Source organism: Temnothorax longispinosus, chromosome 11, assembly GCF_030848805.1.
Source record: "Temnothorax longispinosus isolate EJ_2023e chromosome 11, Tlon_JGU_v1, whole genome shotgun sequence".
Lineage (NCBI taxonomy): Eukaryota > Metazoa > Arthropoda > Insecta > Hymenoptera > Formicidae > Temnothorax > Temnothorax longispinosus.
In genome coordinates, this window is record NC_092368.1 from 7,194,288 (window position 1) to 7,215,831 (window position 21,544).

At 37.4% G+C, this 21,544-nt stretch overlaps 1 long non-coding RNA gene and 1 pseudogene across 1 annotated transcript; one reads left to right on the top strand and one right to left on the bottom strand.

Moving 5' to 3' along the window:
- Positions 1-35: 35 nt before the first annotated feature.
- Positions 36-12,069, top strand: LOC139822284 (uncharacterized; annotated as a pseudogene).
- Positions 12,070-14,667: 2,598 nt separating this feature from the next.
- LOC139822373 (uncharacterized) lies at positions 14,668-16,631 on the bottom strand. Its single transcript, XR_011734502.1, has 3 exons — positions 16,171-16,631; positions 15,881-15,984; positions 14,668-14,747 (listed from the first exon to the last, which is right to left on the bottom strand). It is a non-coding gene; the product is annotated as an uncharacterized lncRNA (long non-coding RNA).
- Positions 16,632-21,544: the final 4,913 nt, after the last annotated feature.

Genomic DNA, 21,544 nt, shown 5'->3' on the forward strand with positions numbered 1-21,544 from the left:
GTGATCACTTTTTAAGGTATGACTATAGCTACGGTCAACGTGACGCTACAAATGCTTTGGAGCGTTCTTCTTCTCTTTCTTTCTTCATTGAAAGAAAAGAGAAGAGGAATGCTTCAAAGCATTTGTAGCGTCACGTTGACCGTAGCCTATATATTGTTGTGCGGCGAAGGTCAACGATCCCGAATTGCGACATCTAGCTGTCAGCGTTGCTTCCGGATCTTGCCAAACTCACCTGAGGTGGCATTCCGGGTTTCGCAAGTGACACAGGTCACTCGCCCGGAAGCAAAAGCGCTGACAGCTGAGTCAGCACCGCGGAAGCTAACGCGCGAGAGATAAAAGCCCGCCCTTCCGAGAAGCGGCGGGCAGTCTGGAACGAAAGGCTAGATCACGCGCAACCGAATGTAATCAACTACACGAACGCCCGCAAGTCAGGGCAGTAGATTAAGAACACCTGTGTAATAAGATATCTAAGTTTATTAAACGCTATTATACAAAAAATCTGGATTTGAGTGTCTTCTCTCTCCCGGCGGATTCCAAAGAACTCCGTGCCGACCCGGCAACCCCAGGCGCGGCACAACACTATATATATTTATTTAATTTATTTCTTTTTATGGAATTAAGGTAACAGTCACGTTGAGGATACGAGATCCACACTCTCATAATCGGAGAGCGGAATAACTGCATTTTTGACTACTTGTGACCACTGCATTTCACTCGACCAGCTATATGTACTGAGGAGGGTCCAAACCAAGGACCACAACGTTTACTTTATTATATATATTTTATTCAATTTGTAATATTTTATTACTGTCGCCCGTCCATCGTCGCGAACGAGCTCTCATTTGCCTTGTTTTGTTTATTTCTGCCAAAATCATTTGTATTTCTGCTGCTCTACTTCTTAACGCAAGCATCTGCCGTAATTCTTGTTGAATTCTGCTGTATGTGCTAGTTTGCAACGATGCCGCTAGGCGGCGCATAATGGTAAAACTAACTCGCAAGTAAATTTCAGTTGGGATCTAATATAAGCAGGCCTCCGGCGAAGCGCGAAGCAAAATCATGACATTCGCGACAATCTTCGCCAGCAATACAACGCAAGGCTTACCCAACATCACTGCGGTGCTATAAATATAAAAAATATTTTTGTAAATTATTTTAATCTTTCTAAAAAATATTTTAAAAATATTTTGTGTTGTATGGGTAGCAGTAGGCGCTGCTACAAATCTGGCGCGATTATGTTGCACTGCGATTTGCGCAAGCATCTGCCGCATTTCTTGCACTATTCTGCTATATGTAAATGCATACACATATCTTCCACAATTCTGTTGCACTACGACGAGAGCAAGTTTCTGCCAACAGAAAAATAGTCAAAGTTGGAAATAGAAAACGCATGATCTGCCCGAAAGTTAGTGCACGACTTTTCGTGCAGTTTTACAGCAGAATTGCAAAGGAATGGTTACCAGGGCATGCATGGACATTTTTGATATATAATTCTATATATTTTTACATGCTTTTACATAAAAAATTTTTTACCAGGTTATTATTTATTATTTAATTGTATCCTTGCTAACCCAAAATGTGATGGTTTGGTAATGTTTTCGGTGTACACTTGATACCGAATCACCTAAGTAAAGTAATATGAGTATACTAATTTTGTGTGTGAAAGTTCCAAAGTGTAACATTTTTTTTCACTGCAAATGTTATTTTGTTTCAGAATATATCATTTACAACAGCTTTATCTTCACAGAATGACGTTGAGAGGATAGGTGGATCTGTGAATAGAGTTGCAGATGACTCACGTGCATCATATTCATTACAGGTATGCAATAATTTTTTTCAATTATTCTGAATATTACATTTGTAGTAGAATAAGAATCCCCGTTTTCTTAATTACTGTTTTTATTTTATTCTTCTTTTTAGAGCTACTCTAATGGAATAAATAAACTAATCACTAATGTGACAGAAACAACTCTACAACTGATATTCCATCTGACAGTAATGAAGAAATTAGAGAGATTACCTGTGATTCATCAACAAAGGATCTAGAGTCTGCTTCATCATCAGAGAGAGACTCAAAGACTATGTCATCATCAGAGCAAAATTCCTTGGCCAATGATACTTCAACCTCAACAGATGCTATTAATCACATCAGTGTTGAAACAGAGAAGAAGAAACTGTCAGAGAAATTATGCGATTGCACAAACACTACAGTTGGTGATGTTGTTTTCATGTGCCTTGTGTTAGGAGTGAGGCATAATTATCATGGGAGGCACAACTTGACATTCTGCGAATGGTCAACTCAATTCACGACAAGGATCTTCCATGAACAAAGTACAAGTACTTTCAACACATAGAGAAAGAAAAGGAGAGCATATCTTATCACATCTATTGCCCAACATGTAAAGTGTACTTAGGGGAAAAGAGTTGTTTGCCAGAATGTGTGCAATGTTCTTATTGTGCTGATAATGTAGATGTGTCTAAGCCGTCAAACTTTTTCTTGTCCATATCATTAGAATCGCAATTGAAAAAATTAGTAAGTGATTCACGTATAGCATCCTTATTGCTAAACCACAGATTTAATCGCAAGAAAGAGCACTCTGATGCTTTTGAGGATATATACGACGGGGAGCAGTACAAAAAGCACTGTGTTCCTGGAGGAATACTCTCCTCCCCTCTCAATTTTTTATTTTCTTTTTTTACGGACGGTATACAAACTGCAATGGGAAGTCGACCGGTAAATCATTGTAGCCTATTTATGTAACGATCAATGAATTCCCATTTAAAGACCGTAGCAGGTATATGCTTCTTGCTGGGTTATATGCTGGACCTAAAGATCCTAATCAAATGGTTTTCTTGCAACCCTTTGTTAAAGAAGCAAACAAACTCTCCTTTGAGGGTTTTTCTTGGAATCACGAAGGAAAAGAGGTTATCAGTAAGGTCATCCCTTTATGTGCTGTAACTGATTCTGTTGCACGGTAGCAGCTTCTCAACATGCAGTCTTTCCATGCATTTTATGGCTGCACATTCTGTTATGAGAAGCAAGAAAAAACAGGCCCAAGATCGAGGTGTTTTAATGTCCTCTCTGAGAGACCAGATGACAGAACGGCAGAATCCACTTATCAGGATGCAAGTAGAGCTCATGAAAGGAAAAATGCAACACGTATAGACAAGCGGCATTACAAGGGTGTCTGTTCGCGAAATCGCTGATTAATCCTGGCGATGGAAGCGGGATGAGAAGGACGCGCGTGGAAGGTGTTAACTCAATATTCACTTTATTTTTGTGTAACTCAGACCACAGTCTGAGCCGTCTTTAATGCGTCTTTAATGCGTCAAAATTGATACAATCTGACCTGAGAGTGATGAGCGGTGAACAAAATGAGATGTATATAGAGTCCGTGTACATGAAAGGCAATTATATTAATTGCCGTCCTCTTCGATGAATCGCCCGTGAGCCGGTGAGACACGTGGCGGTCGGCACTCGCGCACATGTGAGCCTGAGTCGTCGTGTTGATGTACCCGAGTAGAGCTGGATGAGTGGTCGCTTTACATGTTAATGCAGTATCTCGGCAGCTGTTGTAATCACTGCAGTGGGCACTTCAATGTGTAGTCACAATCGAAAATGCACAGAGCACACGTCGTGCGTCTGATCACTGCGCGGCCATTTTTACGACTCTGAATATCGCGAGGAAGACGTTGGCGATGAGCGCGCCCGTGCGCGGCGCAAGCTGCCGCGGTGATCTAGCGTCGTTACTCGATCGATGCTGCCATCTGATCCATCTGACGGCGCAGCGTTAACGGAATCTCGAACATTCCGCCCGCCATCAGCAACCTTGTTGATGATTCCTTACTCTTGATCCTTCATTCGGTTGAAATGGGTAGTATGGCAAGCTTGGCCCTTGGCCGAGTGAGTGTCGTGGCCGTCTTGAGGGTAACCACCCTGGTGAGTCCATCCCTGCCGGGGTGCAAAGCTGTTACTCTGGCGAGTGGCCATTTGCACGGTGAAAAGCGTTCGTCGGTGAGCAGCACGATGGAACCCATCTTGATGTTGTTGTTAAGATGATGCCACTTGGATATCGCCTGCTGGCGTTGCAGATAATGAGCCGACCATTGTGCCCAAAAAGAGCGATAAACCTGAAACAGAGAGCTGTTATTTTCAATAATATTGAACACGCTGCTGGATGAGCTGCCACCGAGATAGTCGTGAGGTTCCTAGGTCAATCAGAGATGGCTCGGGTATGGTAGTGATTGGAATGACCTGGTGTGAGCGCTGAGACGTCTTCAGGGTCGTCACTCAGCGGTTCTAAGTGCCGCGAGTTGAGAATGTCCTTGTTTTGCGTAAGCACCGTTGTGAGTTCTTCCGTCGTGAGTAGAGTCTCCCCGATAGTCCGTCTCAGATGAAACTTCAGACTTTACTACCGCCTCCCACTTGCCCCCCATGTATAGAGCGCCTGGTGGGTTGAACTCCCATCCTGTGTCATTAAGTTGTAAAACTTTAGCAATCCGTGATGTTCTTGAGAGCCCTGGATGAACATTTTCTTGAGCGCGGCGTCTGCTCCAATGAATGTTGTCCCGCAGTCCGAATACATGGTCTGAGCAATTCCCCTTCTAGCTGAGAATCTTCGGAAGGCTGCTATGAATCCTTCTGATGGGTAGTCACTGACTACTTCGAGGTGAATTGCGGAGGTGGAGAAGCAGACGAACACAGATCCCTTCCTTGTATATTTTCACACCTCGTCCCTTCCATGTTTTGATAGTGAGCGGTCCGGCATAGTCAACTCCCGTATGAGTAAACGGACGTGACGGCGTAACCCGAGAGAGAGGTAGTTGGCCCATCAGTTGATGAGCACGGATCCCCCCCTGCCGAGCACACACGACACACCGAAAAATACAAGACTTCACTGGAGCCCGTCCGCCGATGATCCAGTAATTTTGCCTGACATGAGCCAATGTCAGCGGTGTTCCTCCAGTCAGGGTACGCAAATGGGCGTGAGCGATGATTAAGGTTGAGAAGCGTGAGTGGCGAGGTAACATCGCCTGATGTTTGTTGTCTTGATCCAATGTTGGTTGATTGAGACGGCCGCCAACTCGGATGAGTCCTTGAGCGTCTGTGTACGCAGTCAATCGACTGAATGCGTGAGCAGTTGGTGATCTCAAGTTGGCCGTGAGTATCTTGATCTCGTACGTGAAGTATGCCGCTTGAGTAGCCTTAATCCAGAAGAATCTGGCCTCCTCCAAAGCTGAGTGTAAGTCCAGTGTTTTGCGTCGGCGCTTTCCCAGAAGCGATATGAATCTGAAACAAAGAGCTGTTATTTTCAATAACTTGTTGAGAGTTGAGTACCTATATATCAGGTCCCAGTGATAGTCCGGTTGAGATGCGGCCGCATGTAGCGCAATGCCAGGACGAGCCTCATGCTCGCTCAACTCGTCCGAAAGCGCGGGTTGAGATGGCCAAGCTTCAGGGGTGAGTATCCACGGTGGTCCCGTCCACCATAATGAGTGACTGGTACGTATTTCCAATGTGCGCTCGCAGTGAGCTCTTGAATTTGAGAGACCCAATTTCTCACGAAATCCTTCCAGCGCGATGCATGAGATTTGATCCACGTGAGTGTCACAATAGAGTCCGTCCACAGGTGAGTTGCTGTGACGTTCAACTTCAAGGTGGCTTGAACGTATTGCATGAGTCTTGAGAGCAGCAATGCTGCGGTGAGTTCAAGTTTCGGGATGGTGAGCTGTTTGAGTGGGGCTACCTTCGGTTTGGAGCACACCAATGAAATCGTGGCGCCATTTGAGCCGTGGACGGTGATAAATACAACTGCAGCCATTGCCAGTTGAGAAGTATCAGAAAAGCCGTGAAATTCCACTGACGAGGTACTCCATGTGGTTTGAGAGGTGCTACCTTGGATGTACCACCGAGGTATTGAGAGCTTGCAAGCTTGTGAGTTCTTTTCTGATAATGAGCCACCGTGATGAGAGCTGGGATGGCAGTGGTTCATCCCATTGGAGCTTCATGTAGCCAAAGCTCCTGCAAGAGCATCTTCGCCTTGATCACTACTGGTGATACAAAGCCCAGTGGATCGAGTATCTGAGCCACTTCAGACCAAGCGAGGTGTTTGGTGAGGTGATCGGTGTGCGACGAGATCCTTGTTGAGAATGTGAATGAATCTTCTTGAGGAAGCCATCGTAATCCGAGTCTTTTGGTTACGCAATCGTCAAATGTAATTTGTGAGCCCTGATCCCTTTCTGCTTGAACCGCAGTGAGTACGTCTTGATGAGTCGCGTGCCACCTTGCTAATGGGAAGCCGCCCGCCATGCACAAGTCCGGTGAGCAGTATTGAAGTTTCTATTACCTGCTGAACGGTGGCGGCGCCTCCAAAATGTCGTCAACATATCGACCGGTGTTAGATGATATGGCACTTCATTGAGTTGTTCATCTATCCAGCGAATCCGTTGTAAATTTCAGTCATCTTCATGCACGTTGATCTGCCTATACCCTTTGGTGATGTCAGTGGCAACTAAGTGTCGAAGTTGTCGAATCCAGAGCAAAACATCTGATGTCTAGGTGCTGTGATGCAGATGCATTCGAGCCATCAAATACCACGCGTAATGTTGTGGTTGCACTATCTGGTCTGAATACTCCGTGATGTGGCAAATAATATTGTGTGTGCTGACTGGAAACGGGTGAAGCCTTCTTCATGTGATTGAGCTCTCGATATTCCGTCATAAACTGATGATACAGACGTCAATAGTTGTCATCTCGTGGGAGTCTTCTTTGTAAACTTTTCAGATATCGATGCGCCGTGAGATACGAATCGCCAAGAGTATCAAGTGATGATTTTAGTGGAAGTCGACCTGTGTATCGACCTATTGAATCCCGTGAAACAGTACTCTTGAAATGTTCTTCACATCTTTGCTCGTCAGGAGTAAGCTCAAGATTGTTGCTCGCAGGCACTTCTTCCTGTGTCCAAAATCTCGACAGTAACTCATTGAGAGCATCTTCCCTCTCCTGAATCGATGCATGATGCACTGCAGCAGATGCCGTTGATGATGTGTCGACAGATCCGAGCACGAGCCATCCAAAGATTGAGAGCTGCGCAATTGGCATCAATGTATCTTGTTTGATGATGTTGGGCTTGATGATCTGCCCATATATGAGTCAGCTCCAATGATAATATCCACTGGCCGTGGTGTCAGAAAATCTGGATCAGCCAAGGTTAACTTGGAGAGATGCGGCCATTCCTGTGGTGCAGCGTTGAATGATGGCAGGATGTTCGTTAACGTCTGCAGAATGTGAGCTTGAATAATGACGTCTGATCTTGAGTGAAGTGAGCGGAGCTTAAGCAATGCAACTCCTCGAGTTTGCGTCGCCTTTCCGCCATTAATTCCAGTGATGAGAATGACGGAATAATGACGAGTAATGTTGAGCTGGCGAACGAGAGATTCTGAAACAAAGGTAAGTTCTGAACCTGAATCAATGAGAGGCCACACGCATTGAGTATGAACAGATGAGCTGATCTGAGCCAGGGCCGTAGCGAGCAATGTTGAGTGTGGTGAGCGGGTCAAAGAGAAGTAAGCAACGATTGCACCATTTTCTTATTGAGCTGTCGCAGTTGAGCTGGTGATTGGCTTCGCTAATGAGCTCGACTGATGAGCCTCATGCAGCATCGTGTGGTGTCGGTTGGTGCACTTCCTGCACCCCCGTGAGCCTTTACATGAGCGGCCGTTGTGGCGGCCGAGGCATTTGAACCGAAGCCTCCGTGGTATGACTAATTTTTGTCGATCGCCTGTTGAAAGATCCCTAAATTACGTGCACATCACAATGAAGTGAGTGCCGTTGCAACAATCGCACGGGTAAATTAGATGCTGCCGTGCGAACCGGTTGAGCTGCCACATGCTGAGCTGTCAACGTGCGCTTTGCTGTTGAATGAGCGCCGACGGCTGTGAAGCTTCAAGATATGCATGCTCCTTGAGAAACGCCTTGTTCGCCTCTTCGAGATGCATTGAGATTTGGATGACCTCCTCTAACGGCATGTCCTCTGCACAAGTTGGCAGCGTGTCGCCAATATTCCGCACCGTCGCCAGGCGGTTCATTTAGGATGAGCTCCGTGGACAAGCGCACGGGTGAGGCTTGGCGTTCCGATGTGCGAGTCGGTGGTAACTCGAGCAGCGGCGTCGTGGTCTCCGTACCGCCCGTACCCGCCTTTGCGGGTTTCGTCATGTTGAGCCGTCCCTGAGCTGCGCACGATGAAATACCTGAGAAATGTCGAGACACGTGTAAGAAATGCTGCACGAACCGAGAACGTTTGAGAGACGCGTGAGAAAAACAGCACGTGAAAATGTCTATTTACACTCGCGGGAGCGCGTGAACATGTTTTCGTAACACGCGCGAGCGCGCGTGAAATGTCTGTCCTTCACCCGCGGAAGCGCGCGATAATGTCCACGTGGCATGTCGTGAAAGGCATGCCCTGTTCACATGATCTGTGTCCAAGCTACACTTTAAGTTCCACGCATCCGGCTCGAAGGACCAAATGTTCGCGAAATCGCTGATTAATCCCGGCGATGGAAGCGGGATGAGAAGGACGCGCGTGGAAGGTGTTAACTCAATATTCACTTTATTTTTGTGTAACTCAAGACCACAGTCTGAGCCGTCTTTAATGCGTCTTTAATGCGTCAAAATTGATACAATCTGACCTGAGAGTGATGAGCGGTGAACAAAATGAGATGTATATAGAGTCCGTGTACATGAAAGGCAATTATATTAATTGCCGTCCTCTTCGATGAATCGCCCGTGAGCCGGTGAGACACGTGGCGGTCGGCACTCGCGCACATGTGAGCCTGAGTCGTCGTGTTGATGTACCCGAGTAGAGCTGGATGAGTGGTCGCTTTACATGTTAATGCAGTATCTCGGCAGCTGTTGTAATCACTGGGCACTTCAATGTGTAGTCACAATCGAAAATGCACAGAGCACACGTCGTGCGTCTGATCACTGCGCGGCCATTTTTACGACTCTGAATATCGCGAGGAAGACGTTGGCGATGAGCGCGCCCGTGCGCGGCGCAAGCTGCCGCGGTGATCTAGCGTCGTTACTCGATCGATGCTGCCATCTGATCTGACGGCGCAGCGTTAACGGAATCTCGAACAGTGTCAATCCGTCTATTTTGATTAATCTCCTCTATTTTGATTTGATTTGGGGTTTTGTCGTGGATTACATGCATGCCATTCTGTTAGGTGTAATAAAATCTCATATGGAATACTTGTTTGATTCTACTAAAAAGAAATGTCGATTTCTTCGATTTCAAGCAGGTTCTCAGCATCAGCTGCTCGCAATTGTTTACGAAGAATTCTTCTTTCCCGTGTTGCATTCGCGGCAAACGTTTATAAGAAATGTAGATAGGATAACATATAAAAACAATATAAATATCGGCAAGCAAAAATAATAAAGTCGAGATACAAATAATAAACATTCGCGGAACTAATTATTTATTGTTAAACCGATTACGACTTGAGGAGAGGCTTCTCGAAGGACACGAAGTCCTGAGAGGAGAGAGCTATCTCGCGATACCGGCGAAAAAGGCACGGTACCGCTACGTTCCGCTCCACCCCGCTTCAGTAAAATCTCCGTAACTTCTACAATTCTTCGAATTTCTTAATATAATATTTTAACACAATATTTTTGAAACTATATATTTTCAAAAAATGCAAAAAAAATCGATTTTTTCAAAATTCTACTCAGATATAAGCAGCCCTTAAATTTGAATAACATATAATTAAAAAATACTATAACATTTTATCATGATAAAATTGTATAATGGTTAATAACATTTTATTATGATAAAATCAAACAAAGTGTGCAAGTTAGGAATTTGCACATTGCTTCCTCACCATTTTTAAGTGAGCAAATTAGAAATTAGCACATTGCTTTTTTTATTGCGTTTACAAAGCTCCGGAGGAAGCTTGTATTTTATTTGATGCATAATTATTAGTACTTATTTTTCTTTCTCATAGAGGAAGCTTATTTATGAGCGTAATAAAAAGCAATATGCAAATTCCTAATTTGCACATTTAAAAATGGTGAACAAGCAATGTGCAAATTCTTAATTTGTACACTTTTTTTATTTTTGTATAATTTTTACAGTACGGGCTCCAACAAAAAGTCCATCTACGAGGTTTACGAAAACAAAGCTTCCTCTATGAGGAAGCAAAATTACAGCGTATTTTTTGCAAAAAATATGACAGTTTTTATTTTATATTTTGTAAAAAAAATATGATAAGCCGATAAACATCTGGTAAAAAATAGGGGCATCTTATCAAGAGACACGGTAGTGTCTCGCGCCAAGTATATACGCGAAGCGAGACCGCACCGTGGCTCTTTTACGCGACGCGACGAGTTATGAGCACTCGATATTATTAGATTTCAATAACCGCTCAATCGATCAAGTTCTAAATAGACCCAATCGATAGCTTGGGTTTGAATTATGTAATAAAAGTATTTTTATTTTTCCGCTACGTGTGCCCTACGAGCGGAGATATCGCGACGCAAAGTCCAAATCTGATAATTTTACAGATACGGACTTTTTTTAAGATACGTCGTTTTCATGTCTTTCTCAGAATGTCACTTTCACGTTTTTGAATACAGATGGCTCTGATCCGATAAATCACGCGCGCGTTCTTATCGATCCAGTAGGTAAATATATCAGGTCGATATAGACTTATCGGCCAGGACCCCTATTCTGTAACTCGTAACGACAGTGTCGGTATCGTTACGTTGTCGTTGCGCAGGTATACTATATGGAAAAAAGCTGCGCAACGACGACATAACCCACTCGGCATGTAATATTTCAGAAACATTTCTGCAAAATTCCATTTGAAATATTACACCTTTCATCAATATTTCAGAAATATTTCTGAAATATATCTACGAAATATTGCAGAAACACTTCAGAGATATTTCAAATACATTTTACACTGAGAAAAATGTTTTGTATTAGCAAACAAAATTTTGTTACTGACGTAAAAACTATTTGTTGATACCTATGTGAAAAATGAAATATTTTGTTACCGGAACAAAAAAAATATATTAAGCCATGTGCGTATAGCCGCCGCGCATTTGTCCAAAGAAATCCGCTCTCTCAGCCGGTCACCCATCCAAGTAGTATACCGGCGCCTTGTTGCTTGACATCGATGATCGAACAGGGTAGTGGTGATCCTCTGACTCTGACGCTTCTTTCTTTCTTATACTTGCTTATTTTGGTGACCATAAAGCTATCGCATAACAATATTAACAATACAGATATACGAATAAATCTTTTTTGCCAGTCAACGTCGAATATTAATTTATATTAAATATTATTAAGTATTTTATATTTTATATTAAAAATGCCATATGACAAAATTTGGAATATCAGAAAATTCTTAATATTATAAAAGAGAAAAAATGCAATAAAATGTAATAATTATATAATAATAAATTTAATTTTTTATAAGTTCTAAAGTCTGTCAGCAACTTTTCGGAAATATTACAAATGCAATGTTGTATGTGAAACATTCAAAAATATAACGCGTGCAATTTAAATGTAAATAATAGTTTTATCATGTATCAGAAATGTTTCTAAACCATTACATCTGCAATATTTCTTCTGCAATATTGTAGAAATTCACTGCCTGCAATTCAATTTTTCATTACCTACGCAATCTTTCAGAAATTTTTCAGAAATATTTTAAATGCAATGTTGCGTTTGATATGTTACAGAAATATTATTTGTGCAATGCAAACATAATATTACTTTTATAATGTTTCAGAAATATTTCTGAAATATTGCATCTGCTACATTTTTTTGCAATATTACAGACACTTACAAATATTGTAAACAACTTTCTGAAAGATTTCAGAAATATTGTTAATGCAATATTATAAAAAACATGATGCAGGTACATTTCTGAAATATTTCAGATGCATAGTTACAAATGAAATGTTAACGAAATATTTCTGTACTATTTCCGAATATTTCAATATTTCAGCAACATAACATGCCGAGTGGGAACGATACCGACACTGTCGTTAGAGTTACAGAATAGGACTCTAGGAGGAAGATTTCTGTCATATACATATGTAATTATTTTTTTAAACCACGTTTAACTGCAGTAATTAAATTATTTATATTAAATCAATTAATACTTTTTAAAATAAGTAATTTACCTAAGACTAATTTATTATTCATTAATTATTATAAAAATTAATAATTATTATCTACTCATTATTAATTTTCAAATAAGTAGTAATTCATTTTTGACAAACTATTAATTATTTTAATAATAAAGAATTTATTTCTACAAATTACCAAATTGCAAAAGAAATGAATTTATTTTCACCTATGTACTAATTTGCTAATTCAAGAAAAATTTAATTTGTTGTTATTGCTAATTTCGTGAATAATTAAAAAAAAAAAATGGAAATTTTTTGCCGACTAGCGCAACACTACAAAATGCGTGATATCAGTATAAAATTACCTTTTTTAAAAAAGGTAAAAAAAAGGCGCCAGGTACACGCGCAATGTATGTTGTAAATCCAAAAATCCTAAATAGTACAATAGTATAGTATCCCACACAGCACATAATATTGCAGAAATATTGCAGCAATATTATTTTTTTATTGCAATATTACAATGAAATGTATCAGAAATATTGCAGTAATATTACTGAGATATCTCTAATATTAAAATGTCCGCGAAAATGAATATCAGTAATATTACTGATATTTATTTCAGTAATATTGCGGTAATATTACTGCAATATATCAGTAATATTACGGTAAAATTACTATAATATTTGCGTGATATTTGTATAATATTGCTAGGAATTAAAAAACCATTTTAATAATTTTTATTAAATTTTATTAAATTATTTTTAATAGTTGTTTGCACAAGCTCGCGCACAAGCCTGAACTCTAGAATTAGATGAGGAAGAAACAAATCATAAGAATCCGTTTATTGAGAGAGAGATTGCATTTAATAAATTTAAGTAATTTGAAATGACTCGAATGGGCAGAACTAGACAAAGAATACCAACATTTGTTGCATAGGAGAAGGGAAACTGCCCGAAAACCTTCCCAGTATTCGTGAACAGGTTATTACATAGATTATATAACATATAATGAATATACAATAAATGCATAACATACGCAAAGGAAACAAATCAATAATTATTATAGTACAGTCCTTTCCTTGTATTGATGACAAAATAAAAGTTGAATTCACTGATGCTTTCCTCGATATATAATCAGGTTAATCATAAAGGAAATATCTATAGTCTGTAATCTCAGAGTTTCTATTGACGTAGTCAAAATAAAAAGGAACATGTAATTTCAGGAGAGGACTGTGCAACAAATAAAGCAAATCAATCAGAATATAAATTCTTATATAAACGCACGGAAATGAATAATATGTAGTTTGATAATAACGCAAGAGACGATTTATATGTTTCGCACGGAACGCAGTTTCATTGAATACTTATTCAAAGTGAATGTAAAGAATGTTCGCAAAGTAACATAATACGCAATAAGAAACATTGTCTGATTAATGAGAATGAAACAATCGCATAAAGAATAAATAAAGTCTTTCTTTTACTTTTCACGAAAATGGTTGCAACCGTACGATTAATGATTTTACTTTAGACTGAGCTCAGTATTCTAATTAGACTCGAGATAACTTTTACTGTCCTGTTCAAAAGAAGTGAGGAAGTTTTCCTCTTAATACGCGAAACTTATTATATTCCTCATACTAGCAAGGATAACCCTCAGATGAGCTTAGGATCCTTTGATCAGGATCCTCATTGTAACGTTAGATGAACTTCTAACGTCTCTACTCAAGATTGTTAAATAATTGGTTACCTTGTGAGCAAATCAGATGAAAACTTAGAGCTAGTCTTACAGAACACGCCACAAAATACTTTTCCTTGAAGACTTCGAAAGGGCTCGTGATTCCTGTCGAAAAGGCTATCTCGAGCGTTGCAGCAAATGGCTGCCTTCCTTCGTTCCACGTGCCGGCATGGCTCGCCGGGACGGATATCCCTGGATTCCTCTCGGTGACGATCGCAGTTTAACGTATCTTTCGTTGATTAAAATATTCGAAGTGATTAATTTACTAAGACACAAGTAACGGCAGATCACAACTTAACGACTTGATTCGTAAAGAATGACGCAATATATATTTGATTCGACGTATGCAACGCGCGATGTATCACGCGCGAGCTCTGCGAAACGAATGCTCGCTCGGCCGGGCTGCGCGCCCCGTCCTAACATGCTTGAGCATGCGCGGCACACGTGTGCCTCGCCGCCTGGGACGCAACGTTGTCGGCGCCGCTTGCGCGCCTTTTCCGAGAATTGCGTAGAATGCGCGGCAACCTATTATATTACAATCGACACTGATGGCCGCAAAAAAAGAATAACACAATCTCTCTCTCTCTTTCTCTTTCAACTTCAAACAATAGTATTGTTACAATTTTAAAATAATATTGATATTGTAAACGCAATAATATTATTTGTGTAATATTAGATAATATTTATTTAATATTGCTAAAAATTAAAACATTTTAATGAATATTATTAAATTTTATCAAATTGTTATTTTTAATAATAGTATTACATACAATATTAAGAAAATAATATTGATATTATCTTTTCTATCTCTTTCTTCTTCAAAATTGCTCCATGCTACTCTACACTGTATGAATTTCCACTGATAAAGAATGACGTAACACTATAACATAATACAAAAACTGTAATTATTATTTATATCTAATTATATTATACAAGGTGAGTTTTATTTTGTATGCCAATTATCTTCACTAATTATCTCAGAAAATATTGGTTTATTGGAAAAATGTTTCAGATAAAAGTTGGAGGGTTTATAGAGGAATAATGGATGATCTTATTAGATTTTGAGTCTGGAACCCATGTTGAGCCCAGTAAGGTCCAAGTCAAATTTTTTAAATAAAAATTCCCTTTTTTTATTACATCATCTTTTTCTACTAATTAATATAAACAACTTTTGTCTGAAACATTTTTTATTTGCTTTGTACTTTTTGAGATATTCAAAAAAAATTTGATAATTTTTTTAATATTTAGCTTATATCTTGATAAATGCTTGTCGGAGGGGAAAATGATACAAGACTTTTTGACTTGATATGGTCTCAAGAATATGCTATTGCAATAATACCCTAATTTCTTTAAATATTTGTGTATACATTTTCTTGAAGCTTTCATGTGTACACAATTATTTAAAGAAATTAGAATACTATTGCGACAGTATATTCTTGAAACCAAATCAAGTCAAAAAGTCCTGTACCACTTTTCACTCCGACAAACATTTATTGACAAATATCTATTATAAGCTAAATATTGAAAAAAATATTTCAAGTTTTCCTTGAATATCTCAAAAAGTATAAGGCAAATAAAAAAATGTTTCAGACAAAAGTTGTTCATATTAATTAGTAGAAAAAGATGATACCATAAAAAGGGGGTTTCTATTTAAATAATTTGACTTGGATCCTATTAGGCTTAACACAGGTCCCGGACTCAAAATCTAATAAAATTGTCTATTGCGTCCTCCTTGAACTTTCCAACTTTTATCTGAAACATTTTTCCAATAAATCAATACTTTCTGAGATAATTATAGCGGAGATGATTGGCACACGAAATAAAAATCACCCTGTTCATTTCATACATAATTACATATTAAAACATAAGAGTACGGGGTTAAGTATGACATGTTCCGATATTTACTGTCTATACTGAAAATCTATGGTTAATGTTATACATACACTTTAGATTTTCAGTACTGGATATTAAAATATTGGAACGCAATTTATACCAAGTTTAAATTTTTCTTACTTATGTATCTAATAAGTGAAGCTGTCGTTCAGAAGAGTTTGATAGAAATCAAACTGCTTGGTGCTGCTCTGCGTGAACTTCCACTGATGGAAAGCAACGTAACACTGCAACATAATACAAAAACAGTAATTATTATTTACATCTAATTATATATCTGTATTGTGATATTCACTATCTATGTATACTGAAAATCTGTAGTTGATGTTACACGTATACTTTGGATTTTCAGTATTGACGATTAATATTGGAAAGTATGGTTTATATCAAATTTAACTTTTTCTTATACTTACATATCTAATAAATAAATCTTTTGCTCTTCTATCAAACTACTTGGTGCTGCTCTGGACTGCATAAACATCCACTGATGGAACAATACTGTAACATATAGCATAAGAACAATAATTGTTATAAAATAATGTAAAATGGTTAAATAATTATGGTTAAATCATTTAATTAATGATTAAACTGCTTTTTAGGAGATTTGGGATCGGCATATTTCTATCACGTATCTCCAACTAAGGGCTCCAGTTGGATTAAACTGTTAAAAATTTTGAGGGTAAATGTTTAGTATAACGCTCTCCCCTCCGATTTTCTTAAAACTTTGTAAAATTGTTTATTTCTGTGTGTAAAAAACATTTTGAGAAGGAAAATCGTCGCTCAGGTCTCGTTTTTTTAAAATTTAATTTCAAAGTTTTGATGTCGGTAAGGTAGGAAAATGATAATTTACGTTTTTTAAATACTGCGCAACTTCATTTGTTACTATATTCACAAATTAAGTTGTCCGCATACTCATTAACGGTGCCATTTAAGTTAAAATTTTATGGTTGTGAAATACTGTACGTGGCCAAAATTGATAAATTGATAAATTGTGATTTTCGTTAAAGCAGGGCACCAACACACGTGTGTATGCCCTACTTTATAGAAGTTGTGATTTTCGTTAAAGCAGGGCACACACACACACACACACACACACACACACGTAATTTTCTTTTTTTTTTTCTTTTTTCTGAGCTTATGTATGCCTTGCTTTATAGAATTAAGTTGTGATTTTCGTTAAAGCAGGGCACACACATGTTTTAAGCAGATATTTTGTATTTAATTAGCAGAAAGTTGTCACGTGACCTTCAAATGAAGTTGCGCAGTACTTATTTAAGGTTGTATGACCCGTAAGATCTCTGCCAAAAGTTTAAGAAACGTAACATAAAGCTAATTAACATATTTAAGAAGATATTCTTTATTGGAAAGTAATATTTATATTAATATTTTATTAAAATAACGGTTGCCTGTGTTTTTAAGAGCTATAGAGACATTTTTATGCATATTTTCTCGTATGCAAACTTTCACTTTTAATGATTTTTAGAAAGACTGTACCTAACTTGCAACTGATGACACAAACGAAAATCAGAAAGTGTGAAAATCTTTTTTTTTTTCTTTTTTCTGAGCTTATGTATGCCTTGCTTTATAGAATTAAGTTGTGATTTTCGTTAAAACAGGGCACACACGTGTGTATGCACTGCTTTATAAAAGTTGTGATTTTCGTTAAAGCAGGGCACACACATGTTTTAAGCAGATATTTTGTATTTAATTAGCAGAAAGTTGTCACGTGACCTTCAAATGAAGTTGCGCAGTACTTTTAAGGTTGTATGACCCGTAAGATCTCTGCCAAAAGTTTAAGAAACGTAACATGAAGCTAATTAACATATTTAAGAAGATATTCTTTACTGGAAAGTAATATTTATATTAATATTTTATTAAAATAACGGTTGCCTGTGTTTTTAAGAGCTATAGAGACATTTTTATGCATATTTTCTCGTATGCAAACTTTCACTTTTAATGATTTTTAGAAAGACTGTACCTAACTTGCAACTGACACAAACGAAAATCAGAAAGTGTGAAAATCTTTAAAAAAGTAACAAAACATAGTAATTACTGTTTAAAAATACTAATGAAATTATATTACGTTATTTATTTACGTCATTTATTAATAAATTAAATACAATAGCTCTCATAAAAAAGTATTTTGATCGCGACAACGTCGCATTTTCTGTAAGTTGGTAGCATTGATCTCACTCGACATCAGCTGCGTGAACGCGAAGTGTGTGCTCTGAGCAAGTGTAATATACAGACGCAACGTTTGAGGTTAGTTTTCGCTTGCGCTACGAAAATGCCAAAAGTAAAACGTTACATGTGCCATGGAATTGTTACAATCATCTGGTGTGGTTTCGACTCGTGTCTTCAAATTACGTTTCCCAGTATTTGTCTGTGCTAACCGTTGATTGTACACTTTTTCAGTGACAACTTTTCCTTTCCACATGTAACGTTTTACTTTCGGCATTTTCGTAGCGCAAGCGAAAACTAACCTCAAACGATGCGTCTGTATATTACACGTGCTCAGAGCACACTTTCGATACACAGGAGGCTCTATTGGAAAAAGTAACGGACCTCTGTAGTATTTGTTATCCTTTACGGAGAGTAACGGAGAGAGAGGTTCTAATGTGACGTCATAGTGCGCTGTTGCCGGATCTCTGTACTTACGAGTTCAGTGAGACCAAGCGAGACTGTTCTCTGTTTGGTTTTTATTCAATATTTCAGAAAATATCCTCGAAGTCATAATTTTTTTGGTTCTAATTTGTTTGTAAGATGTTTATTAATATTTCTGCAAAGTTTTAAAAGGATGCCATATTTTCTTCGATATTAATTTCTCAAATGAAGTTGAAAAAACAGTGAAACTTGATGAATTTCCATAAGAGCCCATGTTAAATTCAAATTGTTATAACTTTTAAACGGGCCTCGCAAACTTGTTCAAACTTGGCACAATGCTTTATTATTATAATACTCATCACCTGACAAAGTTTGAAAAATTTGGCATTTTTTCTTCTAAGGGGTCATACAACCTTAAAAACGTAAATTATCATTTTCCTACCTTACTGACATCAAAACTTTAAAATTAAATTTAAAAAAAACGAGACCTGAGCGACGATTTTCCTTCTCAGAATGTTTTTTATACACAGAAATAAACAATTTTACAAAGTTTTAAGAAAATAGGAGGGGAGAGCGTTATACTAAACATTTACCATTTTGAGGTTAAGTTAGCATCAAGATTTAAGTATGAAGCCGTTAATAAATAATTTCATTAGAGACTCGTTCAGTAAGGTTATAAAGGCAAATATATGTATTTTAAGATGGTCATTGAAATGATTTTTATGATATTAACGTGGTTTTTGCAGACCATTATGCCACGTAATCTCTATTTTTGGATTTAAAGACAAATCGCCAAATATATATGTACAATGTACATATTAGTAATAATTATACAAAAATACTTTTAAAAATATCTGTGTGAACAATATTTATTGAATAAAGAAAAATTACCTGAAATTAAAACGATTGTTTCTGTGTGGTGTCGTACACGTGATTGCGTGGTCCCACGGAGCCATGCAAGAGACAGCGAGAGAAGACCGGGAATGGTGGGGGTCGGTGCTGCGACCAAGCGCATAGCCACACACACTAGCGTTCTTCCCTCCACTTACGCACTCAGAAACGTTCTGTTTATCCGTGTGACAAACTCGTAATTTGAAAAGTTTAATATTGATTATATAAGAAATATAAATTTTAAATTTTATCCATTTATTTTATTATCAATTTACTTACTGGCTTAATTAAAAATTAATTGTATATATAATTACCTATTATTATTACAAAACAAATAACAAGTTATAAAATTAAATACCACCACTTATAAAATTTATCTTAATCACTTTTATTCCCCAAAAGTACAAGTCAGGGTAAATGTTTAGTATAACGCTCTCCTCTCCGATTTTCTTAAAACTTTGTAAAATTGTTTATTTCTGTGTGTAAAAAACATTCTGAGAAGGAAAATCGTCGCTCAGGTCTCGTTTTTTTTAAATTTAATTTCAAAGTTTTGATGTCGGTAAGGTAGGAAAATGATAATTTACGTTTTTAAAGTACTGCGCAACTTCATTTGAAGGTCACGTGACAACTGTCTGCTAATTAAATACAAAATATCTGCTTAAAACATGTGTGTGCCCTGCTTTAACAAAAATCCAAGTGAAAATCATAACTTTTATAAAGCAGTGGATACACACGTGTGTGCCCTGTTTTAACGAAAATCACAACTTCTATAAAGCAAGGCATACATACGTGTGTGTGTGTGTGCCCTGCTTTAACGAAAATCACAACTTCTATAAAGTAGGGCATACACACGTGTGTGTGCGTGCCCTGCTTTAACGAAAATCACAACTTCTATAAAGCAGGGCATACACACGTGTGCTTGTGCCCTGCTTTAACGAAAATCACAACTTTTATAAAGCAGGGGATACACACGTGTGTGTGTGTGCCCTGCTTTAACAAAAATCACAATTTCTATAAAGCAGGCCATACACACGTGTGTGTGTGCAGTGCTTTAACGAAAATCACAATTTATCAATTTATCAATTTATCAATTTTGGCCACGTACAGTATTTCACAACCATAAAATTTTAACCTAAATGGCACCGTTAATGAGTATGCGGACAACTTAATTTGTGAATATAGTAACAAATAAAATTGCGCAGTATTTAAAAAACGTAAATTATCATTTTCATACCTTACCGACATCAAAACTTTGAAATTAAATTAAAAAAAAAACGAGACCTGAGCGACAATTTTCCTTCTCAGAATGTTTTTTACACACAGAAATAAACAATTTTACAAAGTTGTAAGAAAATCGGAGGGGAGAGCGTTATACTAAACATTTACCCAAGTCAGTCTCTTTTGATTTCATTACATTTTTTTATTTAGATTTTTCTTTCTTTCAGTCCAAAATTCTTTAAATGGTATATATTATCTGTGCAATACGTATGATTGTGTGATACCTTAATAATAACGTCTTAATGACGTCAATAAGATGTCATTAAAATGTCATTTGACATTATTTTGCTACTTAAAGTATTATATTTCAACAATATATTGCAGCAATATTACTGTAATATTTCAATATTATTTAAAAACGTGTAATACATCAGTAATATTTCTGAAATATTTCATTGTAATACGTAATATTTCCACTATATTGCAATATTACTGCAATATTTCTGCAATATTATGTGCTGTGTGGGATAGCTTTATTTCTCCCTAACAAAATAATTCACAAAATTGAGTTATCTAAGTCAACCTAATAAGTAATTTCTACTAAATCTCGAAATTTAATAAAGTACTGAAATTTTTTATTAAATAAAAAAACAATAAACATAATTTAGGGAAGAATGCAACGGGAATAAAAAAGCAGTGCCAAGTTTTTTTACAAGAAAAATTTATTTATTTTATTTTAATTTAATATTTTTATTTTTTACTGTGTCCTCTTTAATTCTTTGTGATTAAAATGATTTTTTATAATATTATAATTTTACTAAGAAGAATTAAAGCTACTACTAAACTTAGGTTGGAATAGAAAGATTCTTGAATGGGAACACAAAGATACGTATTACTTAGTTTTTATTTTTTAAAAGTAATTGCACAACAATTATTTTTTAAAGCAATATATATATATATATATATATATATATATATATATCTTTGCAATTGACGCAATTTAAAGATTTTACATCTTTTTTTGAAATACATATTACTTTAGGTTGAGTTAGATAACTCAATTTTGTGAATTAT